Below are 20,538 nucleotides of genomic sequence, written 5' to 3'. Positions count from 1 at the left end.
CAGTCTTGAGAGAATACATTTGCCTCGCAAAGTAACAGTCCCTCAGTCACTTTTTTTTTCTTGGTAATTTACTCCTTTATTGTATTTAATGTATATTTGTGAAGGCCTTTAAACTTACCATCATCATTTCTTGACAGGTCTTTATCTAACACCTACTGGCCTAATCACTTTGTAGTCACAGAAAAGTCTTAAACATGCTAGAGGTCCACCAGAGGGAGACAGACTCAAGAACAAACCAATGTTGTTCCTGACTCACTACCAAATCCTGTATGTCCTGTGGTTTGACCTGATCAGACTGTGCCCTATTTGGGTGTGAAGTAAACTAATATTCAGAAGAAAAAAAAATGCTGTATTAGATTGGACACAGTCAGCAGTGAGAACTTATGGAGGAAGCATAAACACTGATGCAAGCAGAACAGAGGAAGATCAGGTGTCCAAATACCGTCCTCTGAGGCGTTTTGAGATTAAATTCATTGAGAAACTGTACTAATACAATAACCTGTTACCCTCCATTTGTAGGCGTTTCATCTCAGTTCTTGACATTGCAACAATAAACGCCTTCATCTAGCACCGTGAGATGAGCTGTGTCAAGCAGGTGCAGCCCATGGCACACAGAGACTTAATGGTGGAGCTGGTGTGTCAGCTTTGAGCCATGGACAAGGCAGGTGTTCCCCAGAGTGGGAGAGCTGACAACGTCCCTGTGCCCACTGCCACAGCCACAAGGTTTGCCAAGAAGTCACCAAATGCAGATTGAAGTGTGAAGCCTGCCTCCAGGTGGACAACAGGAGGAGTGACACACACTGGAATTGTCAAGACTTTCGGTAGCGATTTAAAAGAGTTCAGGGAGATCATTCCTCAGCTGACTGCGAACACCCAATGGTTGGGAAGTCAGCAGCATAGGAATTAGTAAAGTTATCAACATGGATATTAAAATCACAGCATAAAATTATTCTGTCATTTAAAACAAGACCGGGTTAAAAAAAAAAAAAAAAAAAAAAATTGCCATCTGGTTTTGGGGGGCGGTAAATAATAGCAAGTAAAATTGGATAAGGACCAAAGAGTTTAAAAGGGAGGCTTTCAAAAGAGTTAAACTCACTCACTGCACGACCAGTGACCACAGGATGTTTAAAACCCCCATTTCAGGGGGGACACAGTTCAACTAGTTTTCTGTAGTCATTAAATTGTTCATTTGTCCTAATCTTTAAAAGATTCGTAACAATTCTTGTATAGGTGTTTTTGCTACTCTTGACTGGTCTATGGTTTATAATTACTGGGATGACAGTAACAAGAGAGTCAGCTCCAGACATACAGGGCCTTGTGTGGTCAGGGTACGGGGCTACTGAGCGGTGTGACCGATGCAGTGGTGAGAACGACATGAGAGACGGCACATTTCAGGACTGACTTGCTGCTGTAAGTTGTGCTATAAGATGTGATAGTGTAGTTGGGTTAAGCCTTTCCCGTGTACAGCAGCTGAAGGTCTAACAACTTTAGACAATGAAATTCACCATCAAATTGTTGATTTGCAGCCTCCTTCTCTCTGTTACAGCAGGGTGTTTGGTGAAGTTGTTAACTGACTGCTGCTGAGAGGACTTAGTGAATGTCTTTTCAGATGAGTGTCTAATGCAGTAATACTTTTGTTGTATTTCAGGCACTGTCATGGTAGTATCTTTAGGGAAGTATTTCCACACACTTGATGAACCCCTGCTAGTTCGCTGCAATGACCCATCAGTCTCCTCACCTGTCTTCTCAGAGGTCTCCATGTACAGAGCGCCGGTTTACACACTGCTTTGAACGCAGACAGTCCATTAAACAAACACATCCAAGTTCACAAAAATCAACCATGGCCAAACCTTAGGTGAAGGCTAAATAGTGTGCTATTTCAAATTTCCATTTGTAACTATTGCAGTTAGGATAGCCTTGTCCTGTCCGGCGTTTAGTACAGCCTGAAGGCAGTTACACATTTGTCCTTCTTTTTGGGTGCTTTAGCTGGAAAGCATCATAACGTCCTGATTAGACATCCTTGTTGCGACTTAAAAAATGCTTAGATGAAATGTATTAATTTCTAAACACTATTCAACTAGAACAGTAGAGAAAACCTTACTTCGTGGCTCTGTCAACTACTGCTGGTTCGATGTGTCTTTTGCGCTAGCATTTATCTCGCTAGTCACTCTCTAGTCTATTCATATGGGGCATCATTTGTAAAGTTGCGCATGTTAAAATGAACTGAATTTTTCCCACATTTAGCTCCAAAAACATTAAAAATGAGGTGTGAATTTTTTATAGTCACTTTTGTAGTCTCCTTTTCCAGAAGGAGGGGGTATCTGCCTTGAGATGGCACCAAAGCCTCAGGCCTCCTGGACTCTCCTTGAACTAATAGGTTTTCTACAAAACAAGGCACTTAATCGTGCATGAATCTAACCCAGGGGTGGGCAATTCATTTTTACAAAGGGGCCACATGAGAAACCTGAACTGTGTTGGAGGGCTGAACCAATAACTTAACTCTGCTCAATATTTATTTTCTCCCATTGTAAAAATCAGTAAATTATATATTTTGATTAGCTGCTACTGGTTATCAGAGGAATAAGGATATTCTTGTTGGGGCTTGAGTGCAGGGTGGACCCAAAATGCAGAGAGAACAGTTGGCAAGGTTTAACAAAGGTTTATTTTCAGCTTTTTCAAAAAGGCAAAAACTACAAACTCAAAAAACTGCTTAGCAGTGCGCAGCAGGCGGTGGCAACCAGAGGCTGGCAGAGAGCAAGGGAACTGATGCAGCTTGACAATGGAAACATCCAACATTGGTGTTGAGGGTGAACCAGGCTTTTACGGGGTGGTGACTGCAAGATGGAACTCAGGTGTGCTCTCCAGATATTAATGAAAAAGTGGGTCAGCCACGCCTCAGAGCCACCACCTGCACTGCTGGAGAGAAAAACAGCAAAACCTGAACACAGCAACAAACTATGAACATAAGACAAAAACTCAAACCATAACAATTCTAGAAATATTTATAAAAATATATGAAACTGTGGTGTAAGTCAAATAGAAAAATACTCCTATAGAAGTACTAAACAGTAAAACAATTAGTGTTTCGTTTTATACAACATATCAACTTTATACAAAAAGCAATACATGTTTTTTTTCTCAGTTCATTTTACATGTAGCACTTTACTTCAGTTCAGTGAGAGAGATCCAGTCTGGCTTGAGCTTGAGCAAGTGCATTGAAATCTGGCTGAATGTCTGAGGTGGATCTGTGAAGGACAGCTGAGAGGTGATCATCAGTGATAGAGGATCTGAATCTGGGTTTGTTGAACTTTATTACTGAGAATGTCTGTTCACATGCATAGGTAGATCCAACACTGCAAATTATTTGGTTCTTACCAAGATAAAAAAAACTTAGATTTAGAGGTGTTAGATAATTTATCTTGTTTTAAGAGATAATTTCTTATTTTAAGTGTTCAACTTTACACTATAATCTTAAATCAAGCACAACCTTATCTTAAAATGAGGTAAATAACTCTTAAAATAAGATATATTACATCTCTCCCCCAAAGTCTCATCAAAATAAATCTTGTTTTAAGATTCAGTAACAAACTCAAGTTGCTTGATTCAAGAGTCACACAAAAAGCATACAACCTGATACAATTACATGCAACGGGCTGAGTTTCAACAATCAGATCCTAATCTGTGTTTAAAATATTGAGATAGCTGATTCTGTATTATTGTAATTTTTTGTCTGTTTTTCACATGAGCTATGAGTATAGTATGTCGGTGACCAACAAGCAGGCTGCTCGCCCTTTTTTTTAAAGGGGTCCTAGAACAAATTTTTTGACCATTAGGAATTGATCTTTGAGCCTAAATAATGGCATATGTAAATTTGTGGGGCTGAAAACGCCCCAGGAGCACTGCTAGAGAGCCTAATACAAGGTCATAAATAAGCCCTGCAATGAAACAGTTTGTTTTTCCCGCCCACTCAGCAAGTTCATGAATAATGAAATGAGCTGCGTGCTGATTGGCCAGTTTACCCAAAGGCTGATTGGCCCACATATCCTGAAAGCTGATTGGCCTAATCCACCGGGCTGAAGCTAGAGCCAAAGCCGGCTTGATACTTTTTTTTTTTTTTTTTTTTTAATATATTTTTTGGGGGCTTTTTGTTGCCTTTATTATAGAGACAGCTGAAGATAGACAGGAAAGGGGGCAGAGAGAGAGGGGATAACACGCAGCAAAAAGCCACAGGTCGGACTCGAACCCTAGGCTGCTGCAACAAGGACTCATCCTCGGCACATGGGTCGCCAGCTCTACCCACTGAGCTATCCCGGCGACCCAGCTGGCTTGATACTGTCCGAGGTTCGAGAAACACTCCGGGGTGAAGTGGGCAGAACAAACTACCAACCTCGGGTTGAAGCTCTGTGGAACGCGGTTGTAAATGAACATCAACCATTCCCGCTGACAGTTGAGTTCTTGGGGAAGTCTGTGTAGAGTCTTGACCTGCCCCAAACATCCTGGAGCATTACACGCATAGTCCGACATACCGTATCCCTCTTGTCAGAAACTGCGGTTAGCTGTCGCTGGGACTAGCTAGCTAACGCCTCCGCCCCATGCTCCGCCCTTACAGTGGGCTGGAACATGCAAATGAGAGAGGGTGTATCCAAAAGGGCTGGGCGCCTATTACGTAATATCGGAGCTCTGTTCAGATTTGCCCATTTCAACACGGCCGTTTCTAGTTTTGAATTTGCATACGAAAGCAGGCTGGAGAAGGCGGTGAAGTTTTTGGTGTGGTCCTTAGACACCACTCGGAGCCTAAATTCAACAGGAACAACGTAAATGTGGTTTTGATTCTAGGACCCCTTTAAATATATGTTTATTAAATTTTTCAAATAAAACATGAACATACATGACAGAACAAACAAACTTACATACATTGGCTCACACACATATCAAAATTCAAATTTCAAATTCCAAATTCATACAGGCGATAGATTCAGGAGGTACATCCCACAGATACATATAGTAAAATAAATTGAGGGCACACTGCCATGCACGATACATCCACATGGTCGGAAATAGAAGCACATCAACGGTAAAGTGTCATTTAAAAGGCAGAATGATTGAAGTTATGATACAAACCCTCTTGCGAGAATGGTGGAAATATTCAAACCAATATATGACAGGAAGGGCTCCCATGTTTTCCGAAAAACATCATCTTTACTGTGTAGTTTACAAGTCAGATAGTCCAGAGCCACATATTCAAGTGTTACTCTTTGCCACTGAGTCTTGGATGGAACTTTATCCATTATCCAATTTAAAAGAATACACTTTCTAGCACAGAAAGTAAGTGTTTGGTGAAGTTTCCTTTTAAATTTGTCAGTGATGGACAGATCAGGTAAGCCAAGTAGGAAATGTAAGGGGTTGTTGTTTTTATTAGTAGACAGAATCTTATTAATTTCCTGCCCTATGACCTGCCAAAACTGCTGTATTTTCCTACAATACCACAAACAATGTGTAAGACTACCAGTTTCTTCTTTACACTTGGGGCATAGTGGAGATGTATTAGGTTTGAATTTATGGCGTTGGTAGGGAGAGATATGGGCCCTGTGTAAGATCTTAAGTTGCATGGCTCTTACTCGGTTACATACACTCAGCGTTTTTGCACTCTTCCACGCATTATCCCAACCGTCATCTGATATCTCAATATTAAGGTCCCTCTCCCATAACTCTTTCAAAAAATGAGTGTTTGTGGTGTTATACCCCTTAAGAATATTATAAAATAAACTAATAGACCTGCCAGATTTCTGTAAGAAGAGCTGTCTCTCTAAATGTGAAATATTTTGACACTGAAGGATTGTGGTATCCTTTGTGACAAAGTTTCTTACTTGTAGATATCGAAAGAAATCTTGCTGTTGAATGCCATATTTCCTTTTCAGCTGAGTAAAAGACATCATGGTAGAACCGTCCAGTAGTTCGTGCAAAGTACATATTCCTTTATTTACCCAAACACGGAAGTTATTGTCCATCACTCCGGGAGGGAAATCAGGATTATCGCATATTGGAGTGAAAACAGAGGTGAACTGAGATTCCCCCTCCAATTTCCTGATGGCATGCCATGCCTTAACTGTAGAGATTGTAATTGGGTTAGTACAAGCAGACTTCAAATATGCACTTTTCCTAATAAACAAAAGATTACTCAAAGGGTATTTGGACAGTGAACTTTCTACATCCAGCCAGAGAGATGTGGCCTTGCTACACATCCAGTCAGCTATAGTACGCAAATGAGCACTAAGCTGAAATTTTCTGATGTCTGGGAGATCAACACCTCCTTCTGTGGAGGGAAGATATAGTTTAGCTATTTTGAGGCGTGGTTTCTTTTTGGACCATATAAAGGAACTAAACCAGCTGTTTAGCTGTTTGATGGTCTTATGGAGGAACATAACTGGGATCATTTGTATTGGGTAAAGTAACCTAGGAAGGATGCTCATTTTCAGAAGAGCAACACGGCCTAGCCAGGAAATTGGGAGAGTGTCCCATCTCTCTAGGTCCAATCTTATACGCTCGAATATGGGTGGGAAATTTGCCTTATATAATTGGTCAAAGGAGGGTGTTATACGTATTCCCAAATATACAAAGCCTTCTGTTGACCATTTAAAAGGAAAAGGAGATGGAGTATTAGGTATCTGTTTCAGAGTGCCTAAAGGCATTACTTCTGATTTATTGAAATTTATTCTGTATCCGGGAAAAACGCTAAACATATCGATAGTCTCAATAAGGGCTGGAATAGACACCTCAGGTTCAGTTAGAACAATCAAGACATCATCGGCATAAAGAGTAATCTTGTGTTGTTTAGTGTCAATTGTGAGACCATGTATGTTTTCATTTTGCCTGATTGCCTCAGCGAGTGGCTCTATTGCCAAGGCAAAGAGCAAGGGCGATAGAGGACAACCTTGCCTTGTACCTCTTAAAATTTGGAAATTAGAAGAACGCAACCCATTTGTAAGAACTGCTGAGAGGGGATTAGTATAGAGTAATTTTATCCAGTTTATAAATTTTTCACCCAGGCCAAATTTGTGTAGTGTGTAGAACAAGTATGGCATTTCAACGCAATCAAATGCCTTCTCGGCATCCAAAGAAAGCACCAGACCATTCAAGGACCGTTGTTGAAAGACTTGGATTGTGTTTAGTAATCTACGCATATTATTGTATGAATTACGACCTTTAATAAATCCAGTTTGGTCATCATTTATAAGAGTAGGAAGTAAGCGTTCTAGCCTCATTGCTAATATTTTGGAAAGGAGTTTTAAATCAGCATTCAACAGGGAGATGGGCCTATATGATGCACAGTCCTCGGGGATTTTGCCCTTTTTTAGAATTAGGGAGATATGTGCCTCTCTCAGGGTCTGCGGTAAAGTGCCTTTCTTAAAAGAGTCATTAAACATATTTAGAAGGGGGTCAATCAATAAGTCGTGAAACTCTTTGTAGAATTCACTAGTGAATCCATCTGGACCAGGAGCTTTACCAGATTGTAGCCCTTTAATAGCATCGAGGACCTCCTTCTTAGATATAGGAGCTTCTAGGGAAGTTTTCTGATCATCAGATAAACAAGGAAAGTTAAGAGACGAGAAAAAAGTGTCCATTTGTTCAGTTGTATCAGTTTGTAGTCCGGATTTATACAAATTTTCATAGAAAGTTTTAAATGTATTGTTAATGGTTGTGGTGTCAAAAGCCTGTTTACCCATACTGTCTATAATTGAAGAGATGATTTGGGAATCCGCTTTTTTCCTTTTTTCCTGCTTTATCCCCGTGTTCGTACATTTTTTGTCTAGCAAGGCTGATTTTGCCTTCTGCGTCTTTTGTCAGTAGTAAGTTTAAAGCACACCGAAGTGCAGAAATCTCTTTAAGCTTCTGTGCAGACGGGTTTTTAACGTATTCTTTCTCAGCATGTTTCAGTTTGGACTCTATGATTTTTCTTTGCGCGTCCTGTCTTCGCCTCTTAGTGGACATATAAGAAATAATAAGACCTCTTGAAAAAGCTTTAGATGTTTCCCACAGCAATGATGGGTCATTGGTGGAAGCAGAATTAACAGACTGAAATGACAGAAATTCTTCTCTAAAGTAAGATATGAAGTTATGGTCTGTTAAGATAGAAGAGTTAAACTTCCAGTGTCTAGTTTGGTTGACTGGGTTCCTTAAATTGTATTGTATGAACACAGCAGCATGATCGGAAATGACTATATTTCCTATGGAGCTGGAGATAACTGATTGTAGCAAGATTCTTGGAAGGAAGAAGTAATCAATCCTAGTATAGGATTTGTAACTATTCGAAAAGAAAGTATATTCTTTCTCAGCTATGTGCTGAGCTCTCCACACATCTAAGTGAGCGGAAATAACTATCAATGTTCATGTTAGGCTAGTGAACCATTAAGAGGTTAGAATGCGGTTTTTGCAGGGTTAAATGGAAAAAATTAGCGAATTAGCGCACCAGCTCTCCCGAACGTGACCCTCTCTCACGCCGCCATCTTGAAAACCCCTCTGCTCGCCCTTTTTGATCAAACCCCTTATGGCAAAGTAGTTGTGTATCAGAGCAAAGGTCATGGGGTCACCACCAACATCATCAGAGTTCATCATCTAGGGGTCATTATTGAAATAATTTAGATGAAAGCTATATTTTAAATAAATAAACAGAGTTTGAACTGGTGGTAGAGGAGAGATCATGGGGTCAGTAAAATAAATAGGACTCAACCTCTGGGTGTCATTAATGTGGGAGACTGTCCTCCTCGAAAAAACGACCACAATCGTGTGTACAAGCGGCGAATTACGACCTCAGCGACCCTAGCGGTCGAGTAAATATCGACATGTCGTTTTGCATGCACCCAAATTACGACTCAGTGTTACGTTTGAGGGTGAGTAGCCGCGCTGTTTTAATTCCCGCTCTAGAGCTGTTAATACGCCACTACTTAAATTTTAATATTTAATATAAAGTAACCGTGTAGATCCCGAATATGTGATCAGTTTATTCAAATAACGCCTGTTTGGAAGTTTGCTCGGACGTTTTCGGAGAAGTTAAGCGCCACCTGTGGAACCAGCCGACCGGGAGCAGTGACGTAGTTGGACTCATTCCATTCCTGTCTATAGCTGTCCGCCGTAGATTGGCTGCGTTCGGTTTCTGCCGCTCAGCCAAGCTGCAGCAAAGCTTCATAATATTTTCAAATAAACGACTCAAATGCAGTGTTTTGTGTCATTTCTTTACTTAAAGCAGCTGTAATCACTGCCATTACAAGTTCGGCTGTAGTAAATATTACATGTGTTCAGCAGATAAACCAATCCTAACCCTATTTACTGTTCTATAAAGCGGGAGAACCAAACTGTATTGCTTTTTGGTGTAAATCTATATTGGTCGGTTCTAAACACATCTTAAATAAACTGTCTGTACTTTTTCTTAACATATATCAACTTAAAGCAATGTCATCGCTAGTTCGGCAATACTAGATATTCGATGTAATCAGTATATATATCACTAATACTGAGTATTTTTTCTCTAAATTTAATATATTGTTTTTACTAATCTTTAGCTGGGAGGGGGGACTGTTCCCTCCTGTTCCCGACAGGAGGGAACAGTCCCCACCGGGGCTACAGTGGGTTAGCAGCTCATTGTGGCAGTAGCCCAGGCTTTAATAAGCCATGGGCTACACCCTAACTTGCTACAAAGACGACTAATGATAAAATACCCCTAGAGTCAGCGAGAGCAGGGGCGGAAGATGACTCAGTTTGGACTGACACGGCTTTTGACCCAGGAATGAATTTGACACCGAGTAGGCAAGGCACGTTACTGGAAGCTACTAGTTCAGATGGAGATGGAAAGAAGCAGCAGGTTTGTGTGTGTGGCTGGCAAAAGATAACAACAGTAAAGGGCCTCAGAATCCACCAAGGGAGGAAAAAGTGTTTGGCAGAGGGAACACAGGGACCCCGCATTGATAGCTACTTCTTAAGAAGTGCATTAAGTCAGTCGGTTGAAGTCCAGCGACAGGAGTTAACCCACAGTTCGCAGGACATCAGCACCCCTAATGTTGAGGCAGGTGCAAGCACTGAGGCAGACAGAGAGGCCAGCCAGCCAAAAAGGGAGAAAATTAGCGGTCAGAAAGCAAGGATCAAATGGCCAGGTGCATCAGATATTAGGCAGTGGGAGGACATCAATAGCGATTTGGTTAGTGTACTTGGTAGACTTAAAGGGACGGCGGAGAGTAAGTTGGAGAAAATGGGAGATCTTATTTATGGTTATGGTAAGGACAGATTTGGTGTGGCTGAGAAACAGAAGAAGCAAGAGGGACAGGTGGTTAGATCGAGGCGTCAGCAAGAGATTGATAGGCTCGTACAGGAGAGGAGACTCCTTAAGAGGCAGTGGAGGAAAGCTACAGTTGAAGAGAAGGAAGGTATTGATTGTTTACAGGCAGATGTTAGGAAGCGATTGGCAGCATTAAGAAGGGCGGAGAACATTAGGAAAAATAGGAAAAGGAAAGAGCGAGCTAGATTAGCATTTTATAAGGACCCATTTAGGTTTGTGAAGTCACTATTTAGTAAGGAAAAGAATGGTAACCTCACGGTACCAAAAGAGAAGCTTGAGGAGTACTTGGAGGCAGTGCCGGCGCTCCGCACACGCACATCACGCACTGCGCGTAGGGCACCAAGTGCCTGGGGGGGCACCAAAAAATCTGGGTCGTGAAAAATCATCACAATAGGCTACTAGTATAAATAACAAATAAAATGTGTCTAAAGCCTGTTAATATACAAAAGCAATACAAAAGTAATATAGGCCTAGACCAAATTAGTCGAGAAAAAGGTGAATCTCCTGTGCGGCCCTCTCTCCAGTCTCCCTCTGGTGCCCCCCTTCCCCACCTCCCAGTGGTCTGTTCGATTATGCCTCAATAGAGCGTCACAGTCCCGCCCACAGCCAAAGAGAGCGGAGGTGCCGGAGGTACGGTTCCCATTCATTTCTCCCATTGACGTTTTGGAAAAATACGTATCTAAAGAGTTTTAGAGCGTGTCTTAGGATAACCAGCTACGGCTGAACTCATAAGCATATAACATATCATTTCGAGTGAAAAAACGAAGAGAAAGTCCAAAAAAAGTCAAAGGTACAAGACTGTGTACATATTTTCATTTCCGAGAGAAGGAACTACTCATCCCATAAACCACCGCGCCTCACTGAAGGCGTCTCACTGAAGTCGACTCGAAGCCACAACCTCGAAAGAGCCTTTTCAGCGACTTCCAAATCTGACGACGGCCACGCGAACCTGTGCTGCTGTGTGGGCTACTGTAACGTTACTGTCTACTGTACGATCACAAATAAATAAATAAAAAAGAACCTGTGGTGCGTTTTTGCACGGCAGACTTATCAGTTAGTCAGCTAGCAATGCTATGTTTGATTATGCTTAAACTGGGCTTGCTATTTCTTTTAGCCATCAGAGGTATAGTCAGGTAAGTAACGTTAGCCTATTAGCCTAGTTTGCTTTGCATTTCAGGACACTTTTTTGGCATTTGTTATCAATTATGATCAAACGATGTGTAGTGAAAAGGTAGATTAGATTATACTTTATTTATCCCACAACGGGGAAATTCACCCGTCGCTACAAGTGACACTTTCACAACGTAATGAAATGATGAGTGGGAAACGGCTCTTGGTAAGGTGAACTTTAGAAAAACCCTGCAACTGAACGTGATGTGATTTTGCCAAATTAGACCGTTTTAGATAAGTTTCGTTGTTGTTCTATGCGGTCATTTTCAAGAGGTTCATAGGCACCACCAAGCATTTGTGCTTAGGGCACCCAAATGGCTAGCGCCGGCCCTGCTTGGAGGAGGTGCATAAAGATACGGACAGGTTTAGAAAGTTGGCACTACCCTCTGATATTCCACCTATTGGTGAAATAGTTAGCCAGTGTGATGACAGCCCACTAAGGTGGAAAGAGGTTCAAGAAGTGGTAAGACGTGCAAGAGCCTCTTCAGCCCCGGGACCTAATGGGGTCCCCTACTGGCTGTATAAGAGTGCACCAGATGTGCTGAGGTTCCTGTGGAAATTGATGAAAGTAGTATGGAAGAAACAGGTTATTCCCAAGGCATGGCGCAGGGCAGGGGGGATTTTTATTCCCAAAGAGAGGGACTCGTTGGAAATAAGCCAGTTTAGACCAATTAGTCTGCTTAATGTTGAGGGGAAGATTTTCTTCAGTGTTGTGGCACAGAGGTTGTCTAGTTACTTGGTTAAAAACAGACTAGTTGATACGTCGGTGCAAAAGGCTGGGATCCCCGGCTTCTCTGGATGCTTAGAGCACACCATTATGATTTGGCACCAAATTCAGTTAGCAAAGCAAGAGAAGAGAGACCTGCATGTTGTATTCTTAGACCTGGCTAATGCTTTTGGGTCAGTGCCACATAGTTTGTTATGGGAAGCATTTGACTTCTTTAGAGTTCCAGGTAGTATAAAAAACTTAGTCAAAGCCTACTTTTTAGACATTCAACTCTGCTTTACCACAGCAGAGTACTCCACAGCATGGCAGCAGCTGGAGGTAGGCATTATGGCAGGGTGTACAATCTCTCCACTAGCCTTTACAATGGCAATGGAGGTCATTATTAGGGCTTCCAAATGGGTGGTAGGTGGAGAAAGGCTGCAAGGAGGGCTTCGCCTCCCCCCAATCAGGGCCTACATGGACGACATGACGACAGCAACGTCAACCGCTCCTTGTACCAGAAGATTGCTGGATAAGCTAAATAGCAACCTGCAGTGGGCTAGGATGAAAGTGAAGCCTATTAAATCTAGGAGTATTTCTATTGTTAAAGGAAATGTAGTAAATAAGAAGTTTGTTTTAAATGATGAGGTAGTTCCCACAGTGCTGGAAAAGCCAATGAAGAGCTTGGGAAGATGGTATGATGCAAGTCTTAGTGATAAGGCGCAGTTTGAAGGGTTGAGGCAGGAAATGATTCAAGGCATTTCAAGCATAGACCGGTCAGGGCTACCAGGGAAGTTAAAATTGTGGTGCTGGCAATTTGGTTTACTGCCTCGGCTAATGTGGCCGCTGACGGTGTATGAGGTTGCCCTTTCAAAGGTAGAAAAGTTAGAAAGAATGATTAATTCATTTATCAGAAAGTGGCTTGGTGTCCCACGCTGCTTAAGTGACACAGCCTTGTATGGGAAAGGCATTCTGGAGCTCCCAGTTACCAGCTTAACAGAGGAGTTTAAGTGTGCTAAAGTTAGACTGGAAATGACTCTTACTCAGTCAAAGGATCCAGTGGTTAGGAGTGTAGCGCCTACTGTTAAGACAGGGAGGAAGTGGAAGGCAAAAGAGGCAGTGCAGCAAGCACAGGCAGCTCTTAAACATAGGGATATCATAGGTCATGTACAGCAAGGGCGTGGAGGCCTAGGGCTGTGTGCAGGGAAACCTCTGTGGAGCAAGGCATCAGCAGTGGAAAGGAGAAAGATGGTAGTGGAAGAGGTACAGAAACAAGAGGAAGCAGTAAGATGCTCGAAGGCAGTGTCGCAGGCTAAGCAGGGTCAATGGGTGAACTGGGAGAGTGTGGAGAAAAGGAAGTTGAAGTGGAGAGAGCTTTGGAGCATGGAGGCTAGCAGGATTAGATTTATGTTAGGGGCTACTTATGATGTGCTGCCAACTCCCCAGAACCTAAACCAATGGGTAGGTGAGGATAATGCCTGTCCACTGTGCACTTGTGTGTGCACGCTTAGACATATTCTGACAGGTTGTAAGGTTAGCCTTTCCCAAGGACGTTATACCTGGCGTCACAATCAGGTACTGAAATGTTTAGCAGCTGCAATTGAGGAAAAACGGGTGAATTTAAATTCCATGGCCATTAACAGAGAGAATAGATGTATTAAGTTTGTACGGGAGGGAGAAAAGGCTAGACTATCAGGCATCAGGCATAACACGGGACAGCTAAGAGTAGGAGGAGCCTGGCAGATGAGAGCGGATTTAAATGGACAACTGGTTATTCCAGCTGAGATAGTTAGCACTCGACTACGGCCAGATCTGCTGTTGTGGTCTGAGCCAGAGAAAGTAGTTTATTTCATAGAGCTGACTGTCCCGTGGGAAGATAGAGTTGAGGAGGCTAATGAGCGAAAAAGAGCTAAGTATGCAGAGTTAGCAGCAGACGCAGAGCAGAATGGATGGAAGGCTTATGTCCGCCTGGTAGAAGTGGGTTGCCTTGGATTTGTGGCAAAGTCGGTGATTGCTCTGCTGAGTGAGCTGGGCATACGGGGAAGGAGCCAGAGGACTGCGGTTAGCAACATGTCCCGGGCAGCAGAGAGAGCCAGCGACTGGTTATGGGTGCGCAGGAAGCATGCTAGCTGGGGAACTAGCTAAGGTAAGGATGGCCGCATGTAGGCCACGGTCGATTTGTTTGCTACGCGATTTGTTTGTTACGTGTTTTCGGCCCGCAGCAACGGGGCGAATCACGGTAGATTTGCTTGTTTGTTACGTGGTTCAGTCTGCATCAACGGGGCGAATCATGGTAGATTTGTCTGTTTGGCTCGTGGTTATTTGTTACTATATTAGCTGTTGATAGACATCGAATGGTGAGGGAAACAGGGTTGTGCAGTGGCGGTGTGGAGGGGGGTGACTCCAGGACGCTGGAAGTCACTGTTAAGCCTTTTCAAGGTGTCGTGGGCCTAACTTAACGAAACATCGGTGAAGGGAGGTGCCCACTTGAAAACCCCAATGACATGCTGCATACTGCTGTTGTCTTCTTGTTACGTGGTAGCTATGGTTAGCTGCTGAGCGGGCCATACAAGCCAGCAGCGTTTAGTTAGTTTATGTTTTACAATGTCTGAACTATGCTGCTCAATGGGCTTACAAGCCAGCAGCTTTTACTTAGTTTATGTAGATTATAGGTTAATTGTCATATTATATGACCATAGGTTTGGTAGGGTCTCTTAGCTGAACAGGGCCTCTAAATGTGTTTTGCCTGGGATTTTGGCACAAGGGATTATAACATCTTATCCTGTGTATTACTGAAAGCTTGATTTGCTAAAATTTAGAAAACAAAACATGTAATTGCTTATATTTAGTGTATTTCACTTATTTTGAGGCTGTAAAAAGTCACATTTTTAAGTAATCTCATCTTAAAACAAGCCTTTTTGGCTTATTTTAGGCCTTTTGAATACATTTGTAGACATGCTTATTTCTAGTTTTAATAATCTTAATTCAAGAAATCTTGTCATGTGAAATTATCTTGCTGCATGGACAGATAATTTCACTTGTTTTGAGTAACTTTTCCCTTAGATTTAGTGTTTTTATCTTGTTTTCAGACGCCCCTTTTTTGCAGTGAAAGAGGACGAGAATTTTCTGAGCATGCCTCCTCAGGTGTGGAAAGTTCTCCTCTTTGATTGAAGAGTAAAAATGCAGCAGTGAGACTGACTTAAAGTGCTGTGCCAGAAGTGTGTCAGCCTGCAGGTCAATGAGATCGATCTGAACATTACTGGGTGCAATATCAACACTGCAGGTGAAGGGAGAGGAAATATGTGCATTTGACTCTCAACTGTTTTAAAGTCTTGAAATCGCCTTGAAAACTCACCATGCAGTGCTTCTAACATTGATGAATACCTGTGGAGGTGATCAGCTGATGGTGCGGCTTCCTTCAGTGTTGGCAAGTGGGTGATAATGTTGTCCTTCATTTGGCTTGAGAGAGGCTTCAACTTTCTAATGAAAGCCTTCACTGCGCCGTACATTTCATGCACAAGGCCCTTCAGTTCAGGGTGTGGGTCATATTTTCGTGGTATTTGTCAAAGTCATGTTCTGATCTTCTGTCTGTGTTCATGCTGATGCTCCGCCGTTGTTGCCTCAGTGATGGAAGCTTACACGTCTGCCTCGTCTGCCGCCTCCACGACCTCCTCGTGTCTCTCCACAGCGGTAGCAGCAGAAGTCTCCTCATTCACTGTAAAAAGTCACAGCACAGGAAAAGGAACAAATATCATCATCACTCTGCTCATCACATGCACCATAGAACACATCACTTTTCTTTAATCCTGCTTTTTTCTTTTTATTTTCTATCACTTTCTTCTGACGATGTTAACAAGTGTAGCGTTTTCCCATCCCACATAATGTTTTTTTTTTTTATCCAGTCAGTGATTTCAGGTCTTAATCCTCTCGTCAGGCAGGATCTTAATTGAGACTCATAACGTGGATTGGGAGCGCCATGAAGCTGTGATGGAACTCCCCTATGTCGGTCATACGCTTCTCTCAGTATTGAATTACCGACTCATCTTCTTCCTACACTACTCTGTCAATTTGGCTCCAGTCATCTCCCCTTTGGTAGGCCGCTCTAAGTCTGGCCTTGCCCCCGTGCTTGATTTTCATTCCACTGGAATGGGATGCCTGCTTCCCTCTTTTTCTTCCCTCTTCTCATGTCCCTTACACACCTTCACAATATTCCCAACTAACCTTTTGCACTTTTTGGAATATCTAAAAACCAATGCCTACGTCCTATTTTCAATAGGTCTTACACAACTCGACTGTTTATAGGCCTTCACTCTATAGGTTCTTTTTAGGGGTGCACGATAATTATCGGCCCGATATCTGGAAAAATCTGACGTCATTCCGATAAGTCCGATATCATAACAAATGGCCCCGATAATATATATTTTTTTGTCAGTACTGCGGTGTGAGTGGTTGTTTTAATCAAACTCCCACATGAGACCTGAACGGCCTGAAGTGAATGCTGCGTTCAAGTGGCATCGGTATTCCATTACCCAGGATGTTACACATAAACCACAGAAACATAAAAGGTCGGAAAAACGACTCTCAAACCGGGAACAGGGAACTTCCCTCACCACTTGAATGCAGCACAACGTGCATATGTTTGTAGATAGATAGATAGACAGACAACTTTATTGATCCCTTTGGGAGGTCCCCGCAGGGAAATTGACATCTCCATCGCATACAGCACTGTCAGACATACATGTACACGAACTATAGACCCAAATACCAAAATACCCAGAAAAAAATAATAATAATAATAAATATTGTGACTGTACTGTACATATATGGTTATTGCATAAATAGAAACAAACAACATGGCCGCGGCGGTGGTGGTGTGGGACTTTTTCAAAGTTTCCGAGGATGACATTTCTCTGGCTGTTTGTAATAAATGTTTAAAGAAAGTGCCACGAGGTCGAAAAATCAACACCAGCTTTAATACCTAGAACAGGGATGCCCATTACGTCGATCGCTATCGACCGGTAGATCGCGAAGGCAGTGCGGGTAGATCGCGTACCATTGAAAAAAGAATGTTTTAGATGTTAGTCTAAAACGTTTATCTGTGCCACCTCCAAAACAAACAGCAAGACAAACGTTCATCTTTATTTATTTTTACTTTATATTTGCAACATGCCCTCAGTTAAACTTCAACAACTCAAGACTACTGTCTTTCTTAAAGAGAGATTTTTCTTGATAAAAATAAAAACAGATTGATAGAGCTTTTAACACTGTAGCAACAAATAATATGATACATACATATATACATATACACATATGGGTAGATCACTTTGACTTGGTCGTTGTAAAAGTAGCTCGCAAGCCAAGAAAGTGTAGGCACCCCTGACCTAGAACATGAAAAGTCATTTGAAACATAGCCATCAATTCGATGGAGTTTTGAAGGCGTATGAGGACGCCAGCGCAGCTTTTGCTCATTAGTCTTCCTCATCTTCAGGTATGTTATCGCTTATCGGTATCGGTATCGGCCTTTGGAAGCGGAAGTTATCGGTTATCGGTATCGTTTTTTTAAAAAAGCTATCGTGCATCCCTAGTTCTTTTATAACCTCTTTTTATTGCTGAGAAGAGAAAACTCTATTGAACCTATTTTATTGTTGACTAAAGAAACAGACTTTGTTTGATCCCACTGACCACTACACAAGGTTATGGGAAAGAAGCTCCCAGAAAAGAAAAATGAAACAGTATTCATACACAATCCTAGATTATCTTCAGTACGTGTCATACTGCCTAGCAACAAACATGTTGTCTATTCTCCGGGAGTATCTTCCTTGAGATGGCACCAAGGCCTCAGGCCTCCTGCAGTCTCCTTGAACTAAAAGGTTTTCTACAAAACAAGGTACTTAATTGTGCATGAATATAACCTGTTTACTAAACCTAGTAACTAAACCCAATATTTTTCTATCACCAACATAGAAGACACAAGAGTGATGTCATTCTACCTGTTTTCTTTTTAAGGCACAGTACCACGCCAGTTAGTGCTGCTGCAGTGACAATGGCTGCAACCATCCCACCTATAAAGACTCTTGTACTGGTATTCACTGAAACAGAGAAAGAGTCAGTTGATTCAAGGGTCTCTAGCACTTCACAATGACTTTAAGGTCACACAGATTCTACAGACAGCAACTGCAGCTTTAATAACAGAGCCTGAGGCCCTGTCCACACGTACGAAAACGATCTTTTTCCTCTCCGTTTTTGACGTCATCGTTTCAAGAAATATCCGCGTCCATACGGGTCCGTTTCAGCACGACCGAAAACGCTACTTCCTATTCCAGGCCTATAAGTGGCGCTGTTTCGGTTTCAGAAATTCACCAAAAATGGAGAGGAAGAGGCGGAGCATGCGCACAAAGCTTGAGCGCTGTTTACAAATCGCCTTTTTTGCTCAGCGTGGTGGCACAGGAGCATGGTATTTTGCCCTGGTAACCCTAATAGGCTCAATATCTTGTCCAGCAGGAAAACTAGCATGTAGTCCGCCATTGTTGTTGATGTTGTTACGAGACGTCTCGCTCACGGGAGGTGTAAGGCTGCTCGGGGGGGGGGGACGCATACGATGACGTCATCGTTTTCGTTTTTCTGTGTCCACAAGGAAACGCTAGAGCTGCGTTTTCAAATGTATCCACCCTGGGACCCGTTTTCAGAAAAGTGCGTTTTAGGGCTATGCGTTTACAGGATACGTCTGGACGCTCGGCCAAAACGATTAAAAAAACCTCCGTTTTGGCGTATTTGCGTTTACGTGTGGACAGGGCCTGAGAGTTATTAGTTCTGCCACCTTACCGTGATCATTCCCAATCCTCACTAAGGTGTCACTTCTTAGTGTCTCCTCATCATCTCTGAGTTCACACGTGTATATTCCCTCCTGATTTGAAGACAAGTCCTGTAGTGTGAGGCTGCCTGACTCTGATACATCCTTCACCTGCTGCCTCCACTCCTCTGACACTGTGGAGGAGACATCAGTCCTGGTCCTGTTCAGGATGATCTGACTGTGGTTGAATCTCCAAACGAGGCAGAAGTTTGTTAGAGAAGTGTTGGAGGCAGAGCAGGAGATTGTTGTTTCAGCTTTTGACCCACTGATAGAAGCTGAAATAGCAGAACACAACAACTTAAAAAAAGTAAAAAACTTTCTTAAGAAACTTGATTTAGTAATTTAGTTGTCAGATTAGATGTACAGTATTACTCACGTAGTCGTCTAAAAGTAGCTCTCCTCTTGTTTCTCTGAGTGCTGATGGTGCAGCTGTAGACCAGATCATTGTCATTGTCTGAAAGTATCAGAGAACTGCTGATGTTGTAAAGCTGCTGTTCAGTCTGCTGGACTGTGGTTGTGTTCTTGAAGGTCTCTTTGGATGGAGGTCTGGTGGACCAGGTGAGTTCAGGTTCAGGGTAGATCCAGTTAGAGCTGCAGGTGATCCTGTTTCCTACCTGAGCAATGTTCACTTCATGGACTGGAGCTGGAAAAAGAGTTCACAATACAACACAATACAACAATACAAAAAGCTGGGGAAAAATGGGAACTGGAGCTGGGAAAATTGACCAACATGGCAACACAATTGTTCCATTTAGAAATGATCTGCACAAAACACAAACAACCTGATGGTGTTACTGTCTCATACCGTCCACTTTCAGGTTGATCAATGACTCCTTGTCTCCACGGATGGTGCTGGTGTAGCACTGGTATCTTCCCCGGTCCTGGACCTTCACTCCTGTCAGCTGCAGTGAGGCGTTTCCTCTGGAGATCTGCTCCTTGAACAGTGATGTCCTGCCTCTGAAGTTCTGGTCCTGGTGTCCAAGTTCATCTTGGTTGTTGTAGAACGAGTGGACACGAAGTTTTTCTGCTTTCAACCAAAACCAGTGGATGACTACTTCACGGCCCAATTGGAAACTGCACGGTAAGATGCATCTTTCCATGAAAACACAGGACACTTCAGTTTCTGAAACATCAGATAAAGAGATCCACTTTGAGATTTCATTCAGGATAAACATCAACTTTCCTCTATAACTTTGTAGGTAAGGTTTTCATTTGAAGACATGTTCTTTGTTTTCAAAGTCAGAGAATAAGCAAAGTCTCCTGATGCTATGTGTTGGTTACAGACAACAGAAGTGGCTGATATCCATAGATTTTACCAGTGGCTGGAAAAGGCTGGACTGAAAGACAGCACAGAGGCACTAATCATGGCAGCACAGGAACAGGAGCCAGGATCTACCACACCAGGAGGGACCCAAGGTGCAGGCTGTGCAAAGACACCCCTGAGACAATCCAGCACATAACAGCAAGGTTTAAGATGCAGGCAGG

The sequence above is a fragment of the Chelon labrosus genome, assembly GCF_963514085.1.
Source record: "Chelon labrosus genome assembly, chromosome: 18".
Taxonomy (NCBI): domain Eukaryota; kingdom Metazoa; phylum Chordata; class Actinopteri; order Mugiliformes; family Mugilidae; genus Chelon; species Chelon labrosus.
This window is presented reverse-complemented; position numbering follows the sequence as displayed.